We start from the raw sequence: 23,449 nt of genomic DNA on the forward strand, positions 1-23,449 counted from the left end.
GCCATACACTACAGCAGAGTCGTGGAAGCGCCTGGACCCCTATTTATAGGGGTCCCCCTCCCTTATTTGCAACAATCCCAATTTTTTGGAGGGAGAGCACCCCTAGAGCCTATTTTTCTCCCTTTTTGCTTCCCAAAGTCCTGTTTCGTCTATTTCGGGGTTCGCCCCACCTCCAATTTTGAATCCTTGAGCCTTGTTACCCTGTCCAAAGTCCGGATTACCCAAACCTGACTTTTTCAGTCCATTTCCAATTGATTTTCTTAAAGACTTGAGAATTCTCTATAGCGTAGTTACTCCGTCTGAGAATGGAGCATTCGGCTCCCAAAACCTCGTGACACTATTACTCTACCTGAGGTTCCAAGATTCAATACTTGCAAGCCGTTATTCTGTCCAAGATTCCAAGATTCAATACTTGTAAAGTCGTTACTCTGTCTGACGGAGGATAAGTCAATCATTTGTCTCCATCTGAGTCGGGGTACGCTTTCCATCTTGCATTTTTCATAATTGCATTAACCTTTGATTTCGGTACATTGTAGACTTCTAAGTATTCATGTGTAGTGTACATAGTAGTTAGTTTGTATAATGTATTTTAGTTTTATTTGAACAGTTCGTGCATTATCATATAACCATGCATGTTGGTATAGGACATTCATAGGGGGAGAATATTCGAAAACAAGCATCTAGTAGAAAGACTAGTTTACCCGAGTGTAGACACTAAAATTTTGCCAACACCCCTGGCGATGATGACAACGGGACACGGATGAAAGATATCGCACTCATAATCCCTTTAAAAAGCCCAAAAGAAACCCAAAAAAGATAAAAAAAAAACCAAGAAAAGATGCATTTGAGGACCCAAATCTAAGGATGATGTCACATTTCAAACATGGCACCATATGGGGCCACACAGAGCGTGTACCATGGGAAAAGTACAAACGTTACCCGTATGACATCACTCACGGTGCCATGGGATTTTTTCCCACGACACCGTGTTCCTGTGGGTCACCCCCTATTAAATAGGAGGGCCCCCTCCCCCATTTTCACGGAGAAATAGTAAGGGGAGAGGGTCCCAATTCGTTTTCCTGCTTTCTTTTTCCTCTCTCGAAACCATTTGAGTGATTTTATAACTATTTTTCAAAGTTATGGGTAGATCCTTCGATTACCCCGCTTGAAGAGTGAGTGCTCTTATACAGTGTGATCCGTTACTCCGTCTGTATATGGGTAACGAAAATGCCCTTTCCATAATTATTAGTCTATTCATGTACGGATAACAGGAAATCTTCTTTCATAAGCAGTTACTTTGTCCGAAGAGTTAGTGGTGATTCAATCATCCATCTCCACCTGAGCCAGGGGACCATCGCTAGTTGAGAAATCATCGCATAAAGGTAAAAGCGTTGCATTTTATTTTGGCACAATGTAGTCTCTTTGAGTCTTATGTTTTAGTGTATATAATGTACATATTGGTAGAACTCATGTTGTACAGTCAATTTTCTTAGTAGACTATGAAGAGAGAATATTCATTACCCAACATCTATAGTAGAAAGACCGATTTAATCGGACAAGATGGGTGTCTAACACCTTCTTATACTTGTAACCTGACCCTTACCCATTCTCTGACCATACCATATGGAATCTTTTAGCCCATTTTCATCCATATCAGATAGGGCTACACCTTTTGGGTCCTAGGCCCTAACCCTAGGTAGCGACTCCATTCTTTTTGTGAAGCATGACCCCAACCCCCATAATGATGTGTCAAAATGATACGTCGTCGATTCTTCAAGACCAAACCCTAGTCGCCATAAGGCTGCGGAACCCTCATCCCAAGGACCGTGGTACTTACAGTGGTGACTCCACTGGGGATCTGCGGGTATGTACCCGTTTGTGGTCAAACTTTCAAAAATAGATGCTTCCAATAAATGCAAGAATATTCTCTCTAATTTTGCATGAAAACATGTATTACTAACTTTTAGTTACATTAACTACATCATGCATAGTGTTCGAAGTGAAATCAAACGACGAGGATACTCCCTATCATATCTTTACCCCCGAGGAGGTAAGATACGTCATACTAAGTACTCTAAGATCGAATAATATTCACTTCCAACATCACTTTCATGCACACACACACAACATGGGAACACATTTAGCCCCGTGGTTAGTCATTGGACCCCATGTGTAGTCATGGGTAATATGCGGCGAAGCCACAGATCTTGATATTTACTTTACGAGTCTAGTATCACCAGCGAGGACAACTACTAGTGTGTTGTGGAGTGGTTCAGTCACTCAAAAAAGGCACTAGCATAGTTATTCTGAGATCGTGTGACCTATTCCCCAAGTATATTAAAAGAATCACGTACCCGTGACTCACGAAAGCGACAGGTATATCGATTTTGTCAAGAGTGACCTTTTTTGTCCTAAAGCCTACCCCTACCATGCATTATGTAGAAAAATAAACCATATATGATTAGCATATGACACAAACTAACCTTTGTTAGCCTTTTCGAGGTCCAAATCTAAGATTTATCATTGATTAATCTTGACTTCATACAAGATGCTAACTAAAGTAGGGAATTCCGTGGTCCTGCGATAGTCCCTCAAAGAAAGATGGGTGATTCATTCCCATACATTGGAATCCTACGTGTCCCTCTAAGAATATGCATCTTGTATTAACTCAAGACATATTAATTCGAATCATGATTTAGGGCTTCTTTTTGTGTTCATGCAATGAACTTGTTTTTGGCTAAAGAGATATTGAGTAATGATGGTATTTGAGGTTGATCAATCCCTCGCAAGATGGGAAGTTTCCATGACAGCTGATGTCAGAAATTTTGATCACACCCTCGATTACCTAAGTAAAAATTAATCTAAAGCCAAGAGCGATGTTCTTGCGTAAATTGACTTTCTTTGTATAAAAGTGTTTACTCCGATAATTTTCTTCCTTCTTAAGTCTGAAATAGGACGTTCTTTCTTATGTAGAAGCACAATCCATACCTGAGAAAGCTTCCTTCACCTGTGTGGATCCGAAACGATGGGAGATTAACTCGGATCAATCCATCATCCTTTCCAAATTGTTTGCCATCTTCTCATTCATCCAATTCCTCAACCGAAGTATCATTTGAAAACAAAATGGATCCTTCTAATGATCACCACTCTGAAAGTCATATGGAACATCAAGTAGAGCAGTTACGGATGGACATGGCAGAGATGAGGCAGCTCATGGCACAGTTGTTGCATTCAGTTCAAGATATTTCCAAGGGGGAATCAACACCAGTTTCCACTGAGCGAGAAGTGAGGAAAACTACTCCGATAATTCCCAAGACACTAGTCATGATAATGGTGGAAGAAGGAGAAGACGTTATGGCGAGCTTGTCATCTGACCTACCTGAAGTTGAAAGAGAAAAGAAGATGAGGGAGAAAGTCGAGAAACTTGAGGTTGCAATCAAAGGGAAAGGAAAAGAGAAAGCCGAAGAAATGGAAACTAGATAAATTTGATGGTTGAGGAGATCCCAAAGCTCATCTCAAAATCTTTGCTACCGTGGCCAAATCCTAGGACCTCACAGAGAATCAGATGGGACATGCTTTTCTTTACTCTCTGGCTGGATCAGCTTTGAGATGGTTAACTCAATTAGACCAAACTCAGACCCAAACATGGTCCTCAGTTGTGAAAGCATTCACAAAATAGTATTCTTACAATACTGAGATGGACAATACCAGGAGAGCACTGAAAACCTTGAGGCAAGAGTCGAATGAAGAATTCTCAAACTTCATCATGGGGTTCTAAGAGAAGGTCGCAAAAATGTGGAACCGCCCTACAGAAGAAGAGCATATAGAGATTTTACTTGAAAATCTGTATGAGGAATATCATGACAAGTTGTATTACCAGCACATCAAGACTTTCGATGCTCTCATGGCCATTGGAAAGAAGATTGAAGGCAAGATCTTTAAAGAAAGACAAGCACTAGGTGTGACTAAAGAAACTATTGGGTCTTATTTTGGAAGGAAAGCTCTGAAGGCAAAGGGAGTGAATGTGACAGGAACTAGTCAACAATCGACAGAAGTATAAATGGTAACTGCCACAGCTTCTCCACTTTTAATCCAAGCTGAAACAGAACCTCCCAAAAGAACCTTCAATTTCGGAGGGATGACACCGATTGTCTTGTTCACCAAACTAAAGAGGGAAGGAATGATCAGCTCTGTCCCACCTAGACATGTGGATATGGAAAATTTACCAACATGGTACTAACCCAACTTGTACTTCCATTATCATGATAAAAAGGGGCATCAAACGGACAAATGCATACATCCCAAGCATGCCATTCAAGACATGATGTCAAACCTTGCCCCTGGCTAACTGGAATTTTGATTGAAGGACAGGAACCCCTGATCAGGCAACCAAGAACACTGTGGAGTATCACTTCAGTGGTTTGGATTAATGAGAAAACCCTTTGTGGATCATCCTATATACCTATCAATAGATGGATAGCAGACCCCTGTAAATGTATAGCTCATGGCATGATGTATGGCCTGGACCCCAGGTAATCTCTCTCCTCCCCAAATAGTGGGACCCACCTATAAAAAAGTGTGTAAAATCTCCTATATGGCATGTGGGGACAATACCCTGACCAAGGGTCAAACACTTGTGCAAGCCCCATTGAATTTCAGCTTACTGGAATTCTCTGGGCGATGGCACTAGGCGATGCAGACAAGGCCCAGTGACATCGCCCAGTGAGTGATTCTGCATATTTAATTGATTTTTAATTATGGGGACCACCCAATATGGACATGGGCACCCTCCATAGATAGAGGGGATTCTGAGGGATCACCTCATATCCTTAGTTTACTATGGACCCCACCAGTGTGCCCAGAATCAGTCAGAATCAGTTTAAAAATTGATTTTTAAAAGTGGTCTTCATAGCCAAACAAGCCTCAGTGAAGGCTGGGCCTATAAATAGGAAGGCCTTGGGCTCATTTAGAGCCCTTACCTCTGATAGAAACCGTAGGAGAGAAAGAGGAGAGAAAGGAGAGAAAGAAGAGGAAGGAGAAGAAGAAAGAAGAAGGAGGGAGGAGGAGGAGCTACTGCAGCCCTGCACTCAGCCTGATTCGAGCTTTCTTAGACTTGCTCAGGTATAAAAAATACATGTATATGCTTGCTATCCCCATTTCTTCTCTATGCTTGATGTGTTTTTGCTCCCTGGGCAACCCTGAACAGCTAGGGTTTGCCCAGAACAGCTCCAGGTCTACCATGCAAGCCTTAAGCATGGGAGATCTGTGATTTTTGTTTAATTTTAGTAGGTTGTTGTACTGTTCTTTGGGTCGAAACCTGGCTGTACACAGCTACATTGCCAGTTTGCCCTGTTGCCCTGTGATTTGGAACCCTAGATGTGAGCCATGGCTGCAGAGACCAAACCCTAAGTGGTTGCAGCCTTGAACCACTGTTTTGCATCTATTTCCAGCCTTGCCTGTGGCTGGAATCGAAGTTTAGAGAAAACCCTGTGACACTATTCATTGGGTTATCTGGGCAGCCTCTGGCAGCCAAATTGTAGACCAGATGGATGATCCATTTGGACCAATAGGTAGACCATCCCAGGGGCTACATAGCATCCTAACATGCATGGGATGATGTTGAGCACACTGCCTAAGAAGCCCCACCTTGGAATCTCAGCCCATTTGTGGATTGCAGCCTCTAGGCGATGCTCTACATCGCCCAGTGAAAGGAAAATTGTTGGAATGATGATCTGGCTCTGGGAACCTCACCCATTGGCCTTGGGACACAATGGGAGGTTGGGAAATGACCAAAAATCCATTCTCCACATCTGTCCTTGGTGGAGGAATACTTTGGAACCCTAGTGGGCCCCGTATGTGAAGGAAACCCTGCTATGCTTGGTCCTGCAGCACAAGCAAGCTGTGGACAGCACTGTGGACCTGATCTGACCTAGGGTTAGGTACAACTATTGAAACTGACCAATTTACCCTTATGTCACCGACACTGGATGATCCACCAGGACATGACCTAAGGCCCAGTGCAAAGCCCAGTAATCCTAAATGAGTACCAACTGAACACCGGGTCAACCCAGTAAGCTTAGGTTAACCCTAGGACTACCAGTGATAGACTAAAAACTTAATAAAACATTTTCTGATTTGTAATTAGGACTTGATCCCGTGCTCGAGGTCAACAACCAGACTGCTTTTGAAACTGCGTGTGCAACCGAGGTCTTAGAACCCAACTCAGGTGAGTGAATAATATTATCATATGTGCATGTGTAATTATGATATTATACCGGCAATTAAGAATTTTAAACATGAATGCTATGTTACTTACTTTTGATTAAAGTTACTCAAATCACTGCATAATGACTGTCTGTTGATCAACATTGTGAATTCTTATATGATGATTGTGAATGTTAGATTAGATGCGTAGTTGACTTGGAAAAGAGGTCTATGGTAGCTCGTAGAATGGGATGCGGTTGACACCACCCGACTCATACGATGCCATATAGACATGGGGCTAGAATTTCATCACCCGTGCTACGCACCCTTACCAACAGGGGTTTAGGTGTTGGATGCTTGTGAGGGTGACCATATGTATATGAGAAAAGAAATGAAAAGAAATGAAAGAACACAGGAATGGTGAATATGGGCTGTAAGCCAAAGAAAAGAAAGGAAAAGAGAAAAGAAATGGATTGCCCTACAGGTTAATCACAGAGGGCTGGTCGGGCTGACCTTGGCGACTGATATGGGAGCTGACTGGTTCTCTCCGACAACTCAATGGGTGTATCGCGGGAAGGGGTTAGGAGCCCGCACCAGGGATACATGTATTGGGGATTGTAGTAGCACATACCTGACTTAGTTGTATTGCTAGGTGGCTAATAAATAATTTGGACTTGCATATCATGTAGGATCATATGAACTATGAATTGTGATTGAATGTGCATGCATGATGATATGATTTGCTCACGAGCTCAGTGGGGCTCACACTCTGTTATACATTATTTTTCTTAGATGATTTTGTAGATCGATGCCACTGTGGCATGGAGGCTCATCTCGAGGAGGAGAGTCCTAGTTGTTACGATGATGTTGGTGTGGACCCCGACGGAGGTCATACCGATCCTGCGTACTTTCTCAGTGGTCATTGAAGAAGACCGTTGAGGAGCGCATCTGATGCTTTTTGTCTTGGGGACTCCTTTTTGTTTTTGCTAGGAGTTTATCCCCATCCTGAATGTGGTTCTATTGTAGTTTTTACTTTCTTTTCTTTTTGGGGTTGAGTATGCTCACCCTGTATATATTTATGCATGTAGTTCTATTCTTGTCAGCTTTGTTTCTATGTTTCTGGGTTGGTGGGAAATGTACAAACTTACTTATATATATATTATCATCATTTTCCCATATCATTATGCTTCCTTTTATTATTGAAATTATAGTTTATCTGCAGCACTCTGATCTTGCTTGTGGTAAAGAGATGAATGTGGTTCCATGAATGTAAGCACTGCTTCTAGATCCGTGGGATTTGGCGGATTACCGTTATGCAATTCAGGTCACCTACCTAATCCTCCTAGGGGGTGGTTTGGGGTGTGACAGAGCTTGGTATCAGAGCATGAGGCTCTTCTTACATTCATGGAGTGCAGAACTAGGACTAATAAACTATAGATCATAAAATAGGTAACAACTAAAAGCTATAGGGGAGGTAGACGTAATTAAATAAGAGATGCAAGATTTCCATTTAACTTAACAATAATTACATAAGTTTAATTGCATGAACTGCAATTCAGTAAGTACACAAGCTGGATAAAAAAAACACTAAACTAAGTGCATCCCAAAGAAAGAAAAGTACATAAGCATACTAAAAGGAAAATAGTCTGAATCATGTAGCATGGACTGATAGAAGCTGATCAAGAACTACTCAGTGGGAGGTAAGCCATCTGGAGGAGGCTGTGTCTGGCGAGAGTCAACTTTGTAAAATCTATCCCAGAAGTCCAAGCGCTGCTCAACAGATCCTACTCTACCTACTCTACTCTCCAATGAAGTAAAGCCTCGATCCATCCTAGTCGCCATATCAGAGAGCTGGGTACCGAGACTCTGAAAGTGTGTCATCATCTGTGTCCACTCTGATGGCCCTGGAACCTGAGAACTAGTGGTACCCGTTGCCTCATAGGCAGGTAAGTCAGTGTACTACGTGCCAAAGCCCTCAAAGTCGCCCTGACCCATGCCCTGCTCCTCTACATGCATGCCCTGGGTGTTTCCATCAATGTCTCTCTGCTCCAACCCCTGCACCTCCTCATCGTGACATCATCACCATGCCCCACTCCCTGCTCCTCCACATCCTGCTGCATCCCCATCTGTTCCTCACCCTTTGGTGGATCCTCCCCTGGCACTTCATCTTCAGAATAGAAGTCTTGTCAATAGGCCTGGACCTGTCCTTCTCAGCATACTCACCCTCCAATGGAACCCCAAAGTAACAGAAGACTAAAGTGAGGAACTTCCCATAAGGAAGGTCACACACCTACTAATAACATGAGCACTAGGCTTGTAAGAAGTCTCAGACCTAGGCGTGCTCTGTGACCTTGTCAATGCTTTGAAGACCGTCCTCCTGGTCTCCAAGGAAAACATCTCGGATATATCCATCTGTGGCTAATAATAACACTGCTCTCTTGAGTCAGGTAAACTCAGGATCTCTGCTAGTGAAGCAGTGGTTAGACGGATATCCACTCCCTTCACCCTACTCTCCACCCCAAACTCCTATGCACTAGAGGGCACTAGGTTACAATAAAAGTACCGAACCAAGTTGGGATAACAAGGCTCGGTGGGTGTCAACATGGAGGTCCAACCCAAGATGTTGAACCTAGTGTAAAGGTTGTACTGGTGGAAGTCCTCTACCCGGACCACCCGACCATTCACAATCTTTAGAGATTCAAAAATTTTCCACTCCTTAGCATATTCGTACCTAGAAAAGAGAAACCGGTCAAAGTTGGGTTCCTCCGAAGAAGAATCGTCTGCAGGAGATGATGGAGGCACTGAGGATGCCGAAGAATCCTCTGACTCAACTCGTAGCCTCTTTTGGGCTACCGATTTCCTAGCAGTGCGATGGCTAGTAGACATCTTCCTACAAGAGAGGAGAGAAAAGACAATTAGGGCATGAAATTTTGGTAAAAACCCTAACCTAAGCAAGTGAGAATAAAAAGAAGTCCAAAAAGACAATGTAACCAAAAAAAACTTACCTAGGCACGTGTAGGTTCGCGAATGACTCCAGAAAATGCAAGGATTTGGTGTAGGAATAGTCACACTACCTTCCAAGGAGACTCTCTAGGTGTTTAGAGAAGTTTAGAAGAGGTTATGGTCAAAATGGGCCCCTCTCGGATTTAAAAACCTGCGCCCCGATTCTTTGGGCGATGGCATTGGGCGATGTGGCAATGCCCACATCGCCCAGTGAATGTAATTTTGCTGTTTTGGGGCTATTTGCATATAAAGACTTGAGAATTGACCATAATAACCCTAATGGGCATAAAAGTATGAATTTTCTTATTTGGTCAAAATAAATAAATAAAAATATAATAAATAAAATTATATTAAACAAACGCAACTTCTCAAGATCAAAGGGGTGAAATTCCTATATGAGGTCGAGTAAACCACATAGGGGCTTGGGAAATGTTGTTGATGTAATTGCAATAAGTATTTAATATATGTAAATATAAATATATGAGTATAAATACTTATGATATATGGCATGTACTATCTAATTACTACATGCTTGCATATTGTGATGTACAAACTGACTGGAGTGTTGCTGTGCAAACCAGACATAGTTACATAGGTATGTTGTAATACATATGTACTACGTGTGGGAAGCGTAGATCTTACCCAAATCGCAGACTAGGTTAACCGAGAATAGGCTATTTAACCAGTCAAAGCACTTAGACGCTAAGGTACCTCGAGCCAACCCAAGATTAGTTATATTGAATCTTAGTCATTTAAATTTCTGTAGATATGTACTTAATTCTTCTAATTAAGTATGACTTGATGCTTAGAATCATTTCCTATGACAGGACCTACTACCTCAACCAAGGCTGGAGACCCCAGCATCATGATTTATATTAGACATCTACGAGAGAGACTAAGTCGGATACGACTAGAGTTGCCCTGAGCCAAAAATCGATTGGATTTTTATTTAGCCATTGTTGCCATTAGGGGACCAGAAGAGCGAGGGTATTTTATGACTTTAGCTGAAGAGGTAAGAGCCGACATAGAATTTCTGCTTGCGATGGAGTTTGTAATTGGGAAGAAGCTGGAGATGCTTGCCTGTTAGAGCAGGTAAATAATTAAAAGTCTTTTATTTAAAAAATTTGAAATCTCTCATATAGTGCCATGCATAGTATATTGATACATAAAATGCATAAAAAAGTGAAACATAATGCACTCAATAAGACTCATCACATAATAAACCAAAACAATGTATTTAACAATCCACCTTACTGGTGTGACTCATGAAACTCATTAGAATTGTGGACTAGATTTGTACCTGCTCTAGCTAGGGAATAATTGTTGATCCATATGGATGATATTGGAATATTGAACACGCTCCTCTTTTCAGAGAAGCAACAATGGTTAACACCAGAAGAGGTTCACGTAGTGGTCGTAAAGGAAAGCAACCTCGAGTTGTACCGGAGGTTGAGCTGCCTAACAGAACTGAGGCTCAAAATTTTGATTCATCGGCTGCTTCATCAGAGGCACCCGCGGCTGCTCAAGCCACTACTGCTGCACCTCAGCCAAATATGTAGCTAGTGACGTGACTGCAGTCATGACCACTATGATGCGGACCATGCAACAACAATAAGAATTGTTTGGTCAAATGTCCACACCGGTTGCAACCCTGATGCATGAACGCGCTGCACCACCCCCACCACCCAACCGGCCTGTACTATTTCCACCACCTGTGCCTCAACATTTAGCAAAGAACTCTACCGCCAAAATTATGGAAAGATTCAAGAAATTCCAACCGCCTGCATTTTCTAAAATAACTTCTGAAACGATGCAGTCGGAACGGTGGATTAGTGCACTGGAGAAGGCATTAAAGTACTGCAGTGCACGAATGCACAAAAGTTGATATGTGCGGGTTATTAGTTGCAGAATGAAGCTGAAGCCTGGTGGAAAGCTACTAAGCCTAATTTGGAAGCCACTCATCCGAACCCCACGTGGGAGAAATTTAAAGAAGTTTTCTTTAAGAACTACTTCCCAGAGAGTTTCAGGGATAGAAAAGAAGCAGAATTCATCGCACTGGTACAAGGAACCAAATCAATGTTGGATTATCAACAGCGATTTGAGGACTTGTTCCATTTTGCTCTAAAGCACCTGAAAGGGGAAGTTAGTAAGGCGAAGAAATTTGAGAAAGGACTCAAGACTGAGATCAGGTCGGTGTTGTCAATCATGGACATTAGAAATTATGCTCAGATGGTCGACAAGGCAAAAACCATGGAAGATAGATTTAAGGAGAAAGAGAAAGAGAAAGCTATGACATCGTCCGTGGGTAAAAGGCCAAACAATTTCCAGACCTATGCCTGGCCAAATAAAGTTTACTGCGGAACCAACTCAAATTCCATCTCGACTCCATATCGTAGGTCGAACGTGGGTCAGAACCCTTTCCGCCCCACATTCAATCGACCTGCTCAACCAGCGACAAGTCAAGCGACAACAACAGCTTCATCAGCCCGATCAGCAACAAGTCAAGTGAGCCAAGCCTCGACACCTGCTGCTCCACCCTTTAAGTGTTACCAATGCAACAAAGAAGGGCATATGGCCAGAGATTGTAGAACGTGTGGGTACAGCAACAACTCGTTGAATCAGCCCTACGCTAGGTCTTTCTAGCCATGGGATAATCGGACGCAAGGAAAGGTGTTTGCGATGACGAATGAAGAAGCTGAGGCGAATCCCGATGTATTGACAGGTAAGTTTGCTGAACACTACTGACTGTTAGGGACTAATTGCCTTACTACATGTAACCTAAATTACCTACAAACCTTAGGTACCCTGAATGTCTCGACCATACCTGCACGAGTATTATTCAACTCGGGCGCGACCCACTCTTTTTTCTCCTCGACCTTTGCAAGTAAGATGAAGGACCAACCGACAGACATCGGGCATGAGCTAGTAGTCAGCATGCCGACCAAAAGTGTCGTGAGCTTAAAAAAGGTCTACGACCCTTGTCAGATTGAAATTTGTGGGAAGACACTAACCGCACGATTGATAAAGATGGATATAAATGATTTTGACATAATACTAGTCATGGACTGGTTGTCGACCTATGGTGCAAACATCTTGTGTGCGGAAAAGAAGATAATGTTCAATTTGAAAGATGGGTCAACTTTCACCTATCAAAGTGAACCCAAGAAGAAACCTAGGAGAATAACATTGTCAGCCCTCCAGGCGCGAAAGTTGCTTGACGATGGATGCCAAGGCTTTTTGGCCATAGTAATAGACATGGAGGCAAAGATAAAACCATTGGAGGAACTAGATGTCGTCAAAAAATTTTTGGATGTCTTTCCAGAAGATCTGACACAGCTATCGCCTGACTGCGACATAGAATTCCCGATCGATCTAATTCCTGGTGTAGCACCAGTATCCAAGGCACCATACCGGATGGCGCCAATCGAACTAAAAGAGTTGCAGGTTTGACTTCAAGACCTACTAAAGAAAGGATTTATACGACCCAGTGTATCACCCTAGGGAGCACCTGTGCTGTTTGTTAAAAAGAAAGATGGAAGTATGCGGTTGTGTATCGACTACCGCGAGTTAAATAAGCTAACTATCAAGAATCGATATCCGCTACCGTGTATCGATGACCTATTCGATCAGTTACAAGGAGCATGAGTTTTCTCCAAAATTGATCTTAGGTCGGGATACCATCAATTGAAGATCAAGAACGCTGATATCCATAAGACAGCGTTCCAAACTCGATATGGGCATTACGAATTCCTGGTTTTGTCGTTTGGGTTAACCAACGCCCCGGCAACATTTATGGACATGATGAATAGAGTATTCCATGACGTGCTGGATAAGTTTGTCATAGTATTCATTGACGACATCCTGGTGTACTCTAAGGATGAGGAAGAACACTCGCGACACCTTACTTTCGTGTTGCAGCGATTGCAAGAACACCAGCTTTTTGCCAAATTCAGCAAATGTGAATTTTGGCTTCACCAGATTGGATTCTTGGGACACATCATCACAAAGGATGGCATTAAAGTAGACCTAGGTAAGGTGAAAGCGGTTCTTGAATGGGAAACTCCGAAGAGTGCCACTGAGATACGAAGCTTCTTAGGATTGCCTGAATATTACTAATGATTTATTGAAAATTTTTCACGGATTACGGCACCAATGACAAAACTCACAAAGAAAGGAGCCAAGTTTGAATGGAATGAAGCATGTGAGAAAAGTTTTCAAGAATTGAAGAACTGTTTGGTAACAGCTCCAGTTCTAACCATCCCGGATGGCACCGGAGGAATGGTGGTATACACCGACGCATCCAGAATGGGATTGGGTGGCGTCCTGATGCAGAGAGGTAAAGTAGTTGCCTACGCCTCCAGACAATTAAAGGAACACGAGAAGAACTACCCCACACATGACTTAGAATTGGCGGCGGTAGTTTTCACATTGAAAATATGGAGGCATTACCTGTACGGTGAGAAGAGTGAAATCTTCAGCAACCATAAAAGTTTGAAGTATTTCTTCACCCAGAAGGAGTTGAACATGAGACAGAGACAGTGGTTGGAATTGGTGAAAGACTATGATTGTGAAATCCAGTACCACCCCGGCAAGGCCAACGTTGTTGCGGATGCATTAAGAAAAAAATCTCAAACTACAATCCTCGCATCCTTATTTGTAAGTGAGCAGTTAATAGAAGAAGCTCAAAAATTTGATCTGGAACTCGTAATTGAAGGAACGGCTATGCAATTAGCAGCTATGGACCTACAACCGTCGATACGAGAGGAAATAATTGCGAAGCAACCATTGGACCCTGAGCTGGCAAAGATAATTTGGGAAGTTCAACAAGGTGTCCATAAGGACCCAGATTTTTCCTTGGCCCATGATGGTGCATTGAAGTTTTGAGATAGACTCTGCGTGCCTGATGATTTTGACGTCCAAGATCGAATCCTTGAAGAGGCGCACAACTCACCCTACACAATCCACCCTGGGAGTACAAAGATGTACAAGGATTTAAAGAAGTATTACTGGTGGATGGGAATGAAGGAGACCATAGCAATAAACGTGTCCAAGTGCCTCACCTGTCAACAGATAAAAGCAAAGAGACACCGACTATATGGTTTGTTGCAGCTACTTCCCATACCTGAATGGAAGTGGGAAAGAATCACTATGGATTTCGTGACAAATCTGCCCAACACCAGGAAAGGCATGAATGTAATTTGGGTGATTGTAGACAGACTAATAAAGGCGGCATACTTCATACTGATCAAGATAAGTTACCCAATGGAGAAGCTTGCCTGCATATATATTGAAAACATAGTCCGCTTACATGGCGTGTCTATCAGTATTGTGTCTGACAAAGATCCTCAATTCACCTCAAGGTTTTGGAGAAGTTTGCAGAAGGCATTGGGATCCCAACTAAATCTTAGCACATCTTTCCATCCGCAGACGGACGGACAGTCAGAAAGAACCATCCAAACACTAGAAGACATGCTCTGAGCCTATGTTTTGGAAATGAATGATAGTTGGAATGCTCACATACCTCTGGTGGAATTTGCATTCAATAATAGCTATCACTCCACCATTGGCATGGCACCATTCGAAGCATTGTATGGACGGAAATGTAGAACTCCGTTATATTGGGATGAAGTTGGCGAACAAAGATATCTTGGACCTGAGATGATACAAGCGACCTGCGACAAGGTGGATATTATAAGAGAAAAGATCAAGACAACCCAGTTAAGACAAAAAAGTTATGAGGATAATAGAAGGAAGGACATTGAGTTTGAAGTCGGAGAAAAAGTATTCCTTCGAGTATCTCCAACAAGAAAGGCAAGTTGAGCCCAAGATTCATTGGTCCTTATGAAATACTCAATAGAGTGGGAGCCGTAGCCTACTGACTAGCACTACCACCATCTTTGTTAGGCATCCACGATGTTTTTCATGTGTCAATGCTAAGAAAGTACATTAACAACCCGACACATGTACTGTCAACTAAACCTGAACAGTTGGATGTGGATATGACCTACGAAGAAACAACCCACGGAGATATTGGACAGAAAGGAGCATAACCTCCGTAACCACACCATCGCTTTTGTAAAGGTTTGATGGGGAAACAACCCGGTAGAGGAAGCTTCATGGGAATGTGAAGAAGAAATGAAAGAGAAGTATCCTCAACTCTTCGAAATGCAAGGTAAGCAAATTTTTGAGGATGAAAGTTTTGTAAGGTGGGGAGAAATGTCAAACCCTGCCCCTAGCTGACTAAAATTTTGATTGAAGGACAGGAACCCCTGATTAGGCAACCAAGAACACTGTGGAGTATCACTTCAGTGGTTTGGATTGATGAGGAAACCCTGTGTGGATCATCCTATATACCTGTCAGTAGATGGGTAGCAGACCCCTGCAAATGTACAGCTCATGGCATGATATATGGCCTGGACCCCAGGTAATCTCTCTCCTCCCCAAACAGTAGGACCCACCTATGAAAAAGTATGTAAAATCTCCTATATGGCATGTGGGGACAATACCCTGACCAAGGGTCAAACCCCTATGCAAGCCCCATGGCACTGGGCGATGCAAACAAGGACCAGTGACATCGCCCAGTGAGTGATTCTGCATATTTAATTGATTTTTAATTATGGGGACCACCCAATATGGACATAGGCACCCTCCATAGATAGAGGGGAGTCTGAGGGATCACCTCATACCCTTAGTTCACTCTGGACCCCACCAGTGTGCCCAGAATTAATCAGAATCAGTTTAAAAACTGATTTTCAAAAGTGGCCTTCATAGCTAAACAAGGCTCAGTGAAGGCTGGGCCTATAAATAGGAAGGCCTTGGGCTCATTTAGAGCCCTTAGCTCTGATAGAAACCGTAGGAGAGAAAGAGGAGAGAAAGGAGAGAAAGAAGAGGAGGGAGAAGAAGAAAGAAGAAGGAGGAAGGAGGAGGAGCTGCTGCAGCCCTGCACCCAGCCTGATTCGAGCTTTCTTAGACTTGCTCAGGTATAAAAAATACCTATATATGCCCGCTGTCCCCATTTCTTCTCTATGCTTGATGTGTTTTTGCTACCTGGGTAGCCCTGAACAGCTAGGGTTTGCCCAGAATAGCTCCAGATCTGCCATGCAAGCCTTAAGCATGGGAGATCTATGATTTTTGTTTAATTTTAATAGGCTATTGTACTATTCTTTGGGCCAAAACCTAGCTGTGCACAGCTGCACTGCCAGTTTACCCTGTTGCCCTATGATTTGGAACCCTATATGTGAGCCATGGCTGCAGAGACCAAACCCTAAGTGGTTGTAGCCTTGAACCACTGTTTTGCATCCATTTCTAGCCTTGCATGTGGCTGGAATCGAATTCCAAGTTTAGAGAAAACCCCGTGACACTATTCATTGGGTTATCTGGGCAGCCTCTGGCAGCCAAATTGTAGACCAGATGGATGATCCATTTGGACCAATAGGTAGACCATCCCAGGGGCTATACAGCACCCTAACAATTTGTCAATTGCAGCCCAAGAAGCCCCACCTTGGAATCTCAGCCCATTTGTCAATTGCAGCCTCTGGACGACGCACTGGGCGATGCAGACATCGCCCAGAGCCATCGCCCAGTGACTGGAAAATTGTTAGAATGATGATCTGGCTCTGGAAACCTCACCCATTGGCCTTGGGACACTGTGGGAGGTTGGGAAATGACCAAAAAGCCCTTCCCCACATCTGTCCTTGGTGGAGGAATACTTTGGAACCCTAGTGGGCCCCGTAGGTGAAGGAAACCCTACTGTGCTTGGTCCTGCAGCACAGGCAAGTTGTGGACAACACTGTGGACCTGATCTGACCTAGGGTTAGGTACAACTATTGAAATTGACCAATTAACCCTTATGCCACTAACACTGGATGATGCACCGGGACATGACCTAAGGCCCACTGCAAAGCCCAGTAATCCCAAATGAGTACCAACTAAACACCGGGTCAACCCAGTAAGCTTAGGTTAACCCTAGGACTACCAGTGATAGACTGGAAACTTAGTAAAACATTTTTTGATTTGTAATTAGGACTTGATCCTGCGCTTGAGGTCAACAACCAGACTGCTTTTGAAACTGAGTTTGCAACCGAGGTCTTAGAACCCAACTCAGGTGAGTGAATAATATTATCATATGTGCATGTGTAATTATGATATTATGCTGGCAATTAGGAATTTTAAACATGAATGCTGTGTTACTTACTTTTGATTAAAGTTACTCAAATCACTGCATAATGACTGTCTGTTGATCAACATTATGAATTCTTATATGATGATTGTGAATGTTAGATTAGATGTCGTAGTCGACTTGGAAATGAGGCCTGTGGTAGCCCGTAGAATGGGATGCGGTTGACACCACTCGACTCATACGATGCCATATAGACATGGGGCTAGAGTTTCATCACCCGTGCTACGCACCCTTGCCAACAGGGGTTTAGGTGCTGGATGCCTATGAGGGTGACCATATGTATATGAGAAAAGAAATGAAAAGAAATGAAAGAACACCAGAATGGTGATTGAAAAGAAATGAAAGAGCACCGGAATGGTGAATATGGGCTGTAAGCCAAAGAAAAGAAAGGAAAAGACAAAAGAAATGGATTGCCCTACAGGTTAATCACAGAGGGCTGGTCGGGCTGACCTTGGTGACTGATGCAGGAGCTGACTGGTCCTCTCCGACAACTCAATGGGTGTATCGCGGGAAGGGGTTAGAAGCCCGCACCAGGGATACATGTATTGAGGATTGTAGTAGCACAGACCTGACTTAGTTGTATTGCTAGGTGGCTAATAAATAATTTGGACTTGCATATCATGTAGGATCATATGAACTGTGAATTGTGATTGCTTATACATGCATGATGATATGATTTGCTCACGAGCTTGGTGGGGCTCACACTCTGTTATACATTATTTTTTTTAGATGATTTTGCAGATTGATGCCACTATGGCATGGAGGCTCATCTCGAGGAGGAGAGTCCTGGTTGTTACGATGATGTTGGTGTGGACCCCGACGGAGGTCATACCGATCCTGCGTACTTTCTCGATGGTCATTGAAGAAGACCGTTGAGGAGCGCATCTGATGCTTTTTGTCTCAGGGACTCCATTTTGTTTTTGCTAGGAGTTTATCCCCGTCCTGACTGTGGTTCTGTTGTAGTTTTTACTTTCTTTTCTTTTTGGGGTTGAGTATACCCTGTATATATTTATGTATGTAGTTCTGTTCTTGTCAGCTTTGTTTCTATGTTTGTGGGTTGGTGGGAAATGTACAAACTTACTTATATATATATTATCATCATTTCTTCATATCTCTATGCTTCCTTTTATTATTGAAATTGTAGTTTATGTGCAGCACTCTGATCTTGCTTGTGGTAAAGAGATGAATGTGGTTCCATGAATGTAAGCACTGCTTCTAGATCCGTGGGATTTGGCGGATTACCGTTATGCAATTCGGGTCACCTACCTAATCCTCCCAGGGGGTGGTTTGGGGTGTGACACATGATTGATGCCGGGAAAATTGAGCTCCAAACAAGGCAACAGCCGAATGTGACTACAAATCCGTTGCCAACTCATAGAGTGAATAAGTTACAAGAAGACTCAGATCAGGGAGATCCAACTCTCCTAATCCGACCCATTGGGGGAAAAAGAAAGTTGATGGATGCACGTGTTTATAGGGACATCCTCGCATCAATGAAGGGGAAGGGGAAGAAAAAGTATCAGATCCTTCAAGAAGTTTCTCAGGAGGTGAATCGGCCCGATTCTCCTTTTTATCACCCGAGGTCTCCAGTCAACAGGCAAGCAGAGCCTCTTCTCCCGTTGAAGAAAATGCCACAACCCCTATTGAAGGGATCTTATTCCCCTGAATCATAAACGAGGTCAGTAAACATGATGGGAGAAGAAGAATCTTTGTTGGATCCTACAACATTGATCCAACCCAGAAGGTAAAGGGGAAAGAGCAGTCCCAGGATGAAGAATGGTTCTCCTCGAAGAGTAAAAGGGCTCGGAAGAGAAGGGCCAAGAGGATGAAAGTGTGTATTCATTGTGCTAGAACAACTTGCAATGGTAACATCCGAGAAGGTGGACAACCATGCGATCACGGTAGGGAAATGGCATCTAACAACCAACTTCAGAAGTTGGATTTCCTGGAAAATGGTCTGGAGGGTCTCGAGCCAGGGACACATCTACGAAAGTATGGATTCACAACTTATGAAATCTGTCGTTTAGCTCCAGAACAGGAATCTTCTGACAACGAGGAAGAAAATGTCAAAGCCATAAAGAATGAGACTCCCAAGCTACTCAAAGGCATGTCAGCACTTGCCATTGGACAATCCTTGTCTGAAGAAGTAAGTCTCCCTCGTTCAAATTAGAGGAGACATGGATGACAGTTACAGAAGACGAAACTGATTACACTAAAGTATATGATGAGTGGATGGACTATGCTGAAAAAAAGATTTGCCTGAGACCTTCTAAAGATGAGTTCTCTATAGAAGCAATGGGATGGATAAACAAGAGTCTTTGACAAAGATTTTGGACCAGGCTCAAAAATCCATTATTGTCCTGGAAGGTAAGATCAAGAAGAAAGTTGTAAAACAAGAGTCAAAGAAGAGGAGTCCCACCGTGGGAACCATCATCATCACAGACAAGGATGTAGAAGAAGACAGCCTTTGCCCAGTTGAGCTAATCATCAAAGAAAGAAAAAGAGGTAAAGGAAACCATAAGCAAAAAGAATTTCAAGAACAAGGGTCTGACGGTGGAAAGACATCAGCCTAATTAGGCAAAGCCAAACATTGAACCTGAGAATCTAGTGTTGAACCAGTTGAAGAAGGTACAAGACAACATCTCAATTTGGGGATTGTTAATGGCTTCACCAACTCACAGAGAATCAGTCTTGAAAGCTCTCGCTAAAGTGCAAGTACCCATGAATTCCAATTATTCATCTATTGCTTAGAGAGATCTAACTTAGGCATCAGAGAGTCCTAGGCCGGAGTCACACCGGTTCTCCCTTGTCCTTGACATCCTTTTGTAGGTTACGGCACCCGAAGGACCCACCGGCGATTTCTTGACGCAACATTACCAATTATAGATGGGAGCACTAAGGTATGCTTGGATGGAATAATGTTTTGAGTCCTAAAAGTGTTTAAAACACATTTGGGTCCAAATGGGTATTAATTTAGGTGTTTAGATGACTAGGACAGGTCAATTAGGTCTAAATCCACCTAGGAATACGAGGTGTCATGTTTTAGGTCAAGCCATGAGGTGTTCATAGTCCAAGATTCCCTTTCTGGACATTTTAAGCTTTTGCGGATGATCTCTGTGGTTGATGCCTTGCATCGATCGCAAAGTACCCAAGCATGATCCGCAGAGAGCAAATCTTGCTAGTTTGAACTCTAAATGACTAGGGGTTTTCTTGAGGGTTTTCGTATGTGCAAGGAGGGCATGAATGAGTAATGATAACACAAATAAAGGCCATGGAAGGTATATCTAATCAAGAGGTCTAAAGCTCAATGCTCACCTAGTCGAAGTCTTCCTCCAGCACCCCAAAGAACTTTTTCATCTCAATGCACACTTCATAAAGACACCAAGTGTCGATGTTACAAGGCACTGGATTCTTCCTTCGATATTCTTTACTTCTGGGACTAGTGCTTGGAGGGAAGTCAGTGAATTTACCAGCAACGAATCTTCCCCACTTCTGACTGAGGAATCTCTCTTCGACATGTCTTCCCATTCTCGAGTTGATGATGCTATACGTCGACTTAATCGTTAGCTTAAATAGTTCGTCAGCGTAGGGAACTTCCCAACCTACGCTACAATACACACACAAGTTCAAATTAGTATGGATTGGGGCACGGATGTAACAGTATCAACTTGCTGATACTGAGACTGATTACTAAAACCCTAATCTCGATGCAAAATGTAAACTTGATTGGTTTTGCAATTCGAAACCAGTTATGAGATTTTCGTTAAAAAAAAACAAGGGAAAAAGAACTCTATCAAGGAGTGTGGCCTACGCCAGCACTCCCATGAGTCTCTCTCTCTCTCTCTCCTTTTCATATGAAATGACACATCTGCCCCCTTGTTTGAGGAGGAGAGAGATTTACAAATGGGAGTGCTGGCATAGGCTATACTCCCGAATAGAAAACTACTTCTCAACCCCCCCCCCCCCAAAAAAAAAAAGAAGATACTTCCATAGTAAATCTTTTCAAAATTTTAGTCCCATATTGGCAGTGTGAGTATGGTGTGTGTTGTGTATATATGCCATTGCGTGGTCTAAGAAAATTAATTAACCTTGTGGGATTGGCGTGTAGTTTGTGTGATTACCGAAACAATGGTACCAAATAAGAGGTCATGAGTTCAAACCACCTTTGGGCCTATCCCCATCCCCTAACCCCCCCACCTCTATTAAAGCTCTCAAATTCCAAAAAAAAAAAAAGAAGAAGAAACAATTGTATCAAATTAAAGGGAGAATGTTCTCTGTACCACAGCGTAGGTTGCGCTCGGATACATGAGCCTGTCATTCAGGGAGGTAGGGTGATCATTGCACCCATCCCCATAAGCCTAGGTGCAGCCTGCACTGCAGCACAGAGAAGAGCGCCCCCAAATTAAATTACACGATTTTTACGATAAAGATCTTATAAGAGACTGACACGGACGACGGTAATAAATGCCTTTTACAATGGCATTCATGTAACTCCGCTAAAACTGATTTGCTTTTCGAAAAGCGTAAAGGGTTGAGCGGTTGGTTGTGTCCATTACTCATTATTCGTCTAGAAACGAGGGCCAGTGAGACCCACACTGCAGTGGGATTGACGTGGCGTGATCTCCACCGACTGAAGTTCTAATGTGGGGGAAAAAAAAGCTTCTTTCCTTCTTTAGCGACTACACAATCCCCACAACCACCACAAAAAATCCCAGACAATCCAAGGTCTGGATCTACGGGCCCTAATATGACACGTGTCATTAGCATGTCGGGTTTGAAGTGGGGGGCTGTGAGAAAGCCACCTGTAACAATCGGTGGTTATGCTGTTATATTGTTTGGGTAATAACAAGCGGTGGTTATGCACGAGTCAAAAGTGAATGGAATGATACGGTGATGTTACCCTTTTGGAGAATGAGGTTAATGGCGGGAAATGTAGAACTAAAAAGGAGCAATTTCCTAAAATAGCCTTATGGCATTAATTGCTTCTTTATTTAAAATCACGGGTTTGGAATTTTGTTGAAGAAAGTTGATCAATAAGATTCTTTACTTCAACGAGAACACCCTTGTATGTTGAATTTTTATTGTATGCGGTTCTCAATCGGTGCGAATCCTTAGTGTCTCTCGCAAGAGGAGGGTGAACCCTATCTGGGCAGAGTGTTCGGTCAAATGTTCCAAGTGAGTCCCACTCACTTCTTATGAGAGACACCAGAGAACCACACCGATCAAAGAACCATAGACAACGATTCCTTATTTGAGGCGGCGCAGTCCAAAACGTAAGACAAGGGCGGCGTGCGCTAGGTTGGTGTGCGTTAAGGCCTCAAGGAGAAGGGAGTGGATCGTCTGGGGCCACTCATTAGGGAATGGCGACCCGCAAGTCTTCACTTCCACATATGATTTCTTTGGTTTTATATTTTAAAATTTCCTATCGTGCTATATACTGTATTTTTTTTTCCGGGCCAATGTCATGCAATGTACACCGCATCTCTTGTTTGACCACTGTTTGTCTTGTTTCCTTGATTTTATTTGTTTGTTATTTTTTGATAAAGAATTACGTTTAAAGTTTTAGCGTTTGAGATTGTTCTAGGCCAATTCCAGGGTTTTTGAAAGATTGCCCTTGAGTTATAATTAGTGGATCGGGCAAATCAATTGGGATTCGGATCCTCTCTAACGACATTGAAGACGATGTCTCACCAACTATCTTCTCCTTATACCACGTTTTCTATCACATTCCACATAATAAAAACTTCTTTATCAGTATTATTTTCGTCTCTCCCTCTTTTATTGGTAATTACTATTTTTGTGCCGTAATACGCTCTTTCTAACTATAATCATATCCCAATTATTTAAAACTTGGACTAAGTTTTCCTTTGCCCATAGCGGACGGTTCACCCATCATCCTAGGGTTCACAAACCCCTATAGGGTTTTAGTATGTCCCAAAAAAATCCTCCCGATACCCTGTGAATGGGATCCCATTCATAATGGTTGGCTTAAAGCTTTACCTAAAAATAAGGGTGTCAAAATGGGTTGGATTCATTGTTGAGTATAAAATCTGAAGATAACTG

Source organism: Telopea speciosissima, chromosome 5 (assembly GCF_018873765.1).
Source record: "Telopea speciosissima isolate NSW1024214 ecotype Mountain lineage chromosome 5, Tspe_v1, whole genome shotgun sequence".
NCBI lineage: Eukaryota > Viridiplantae > Streptophyta > Magnoliopsida > Proteales > Proteaceae > Telopea > Telopea speciosissima.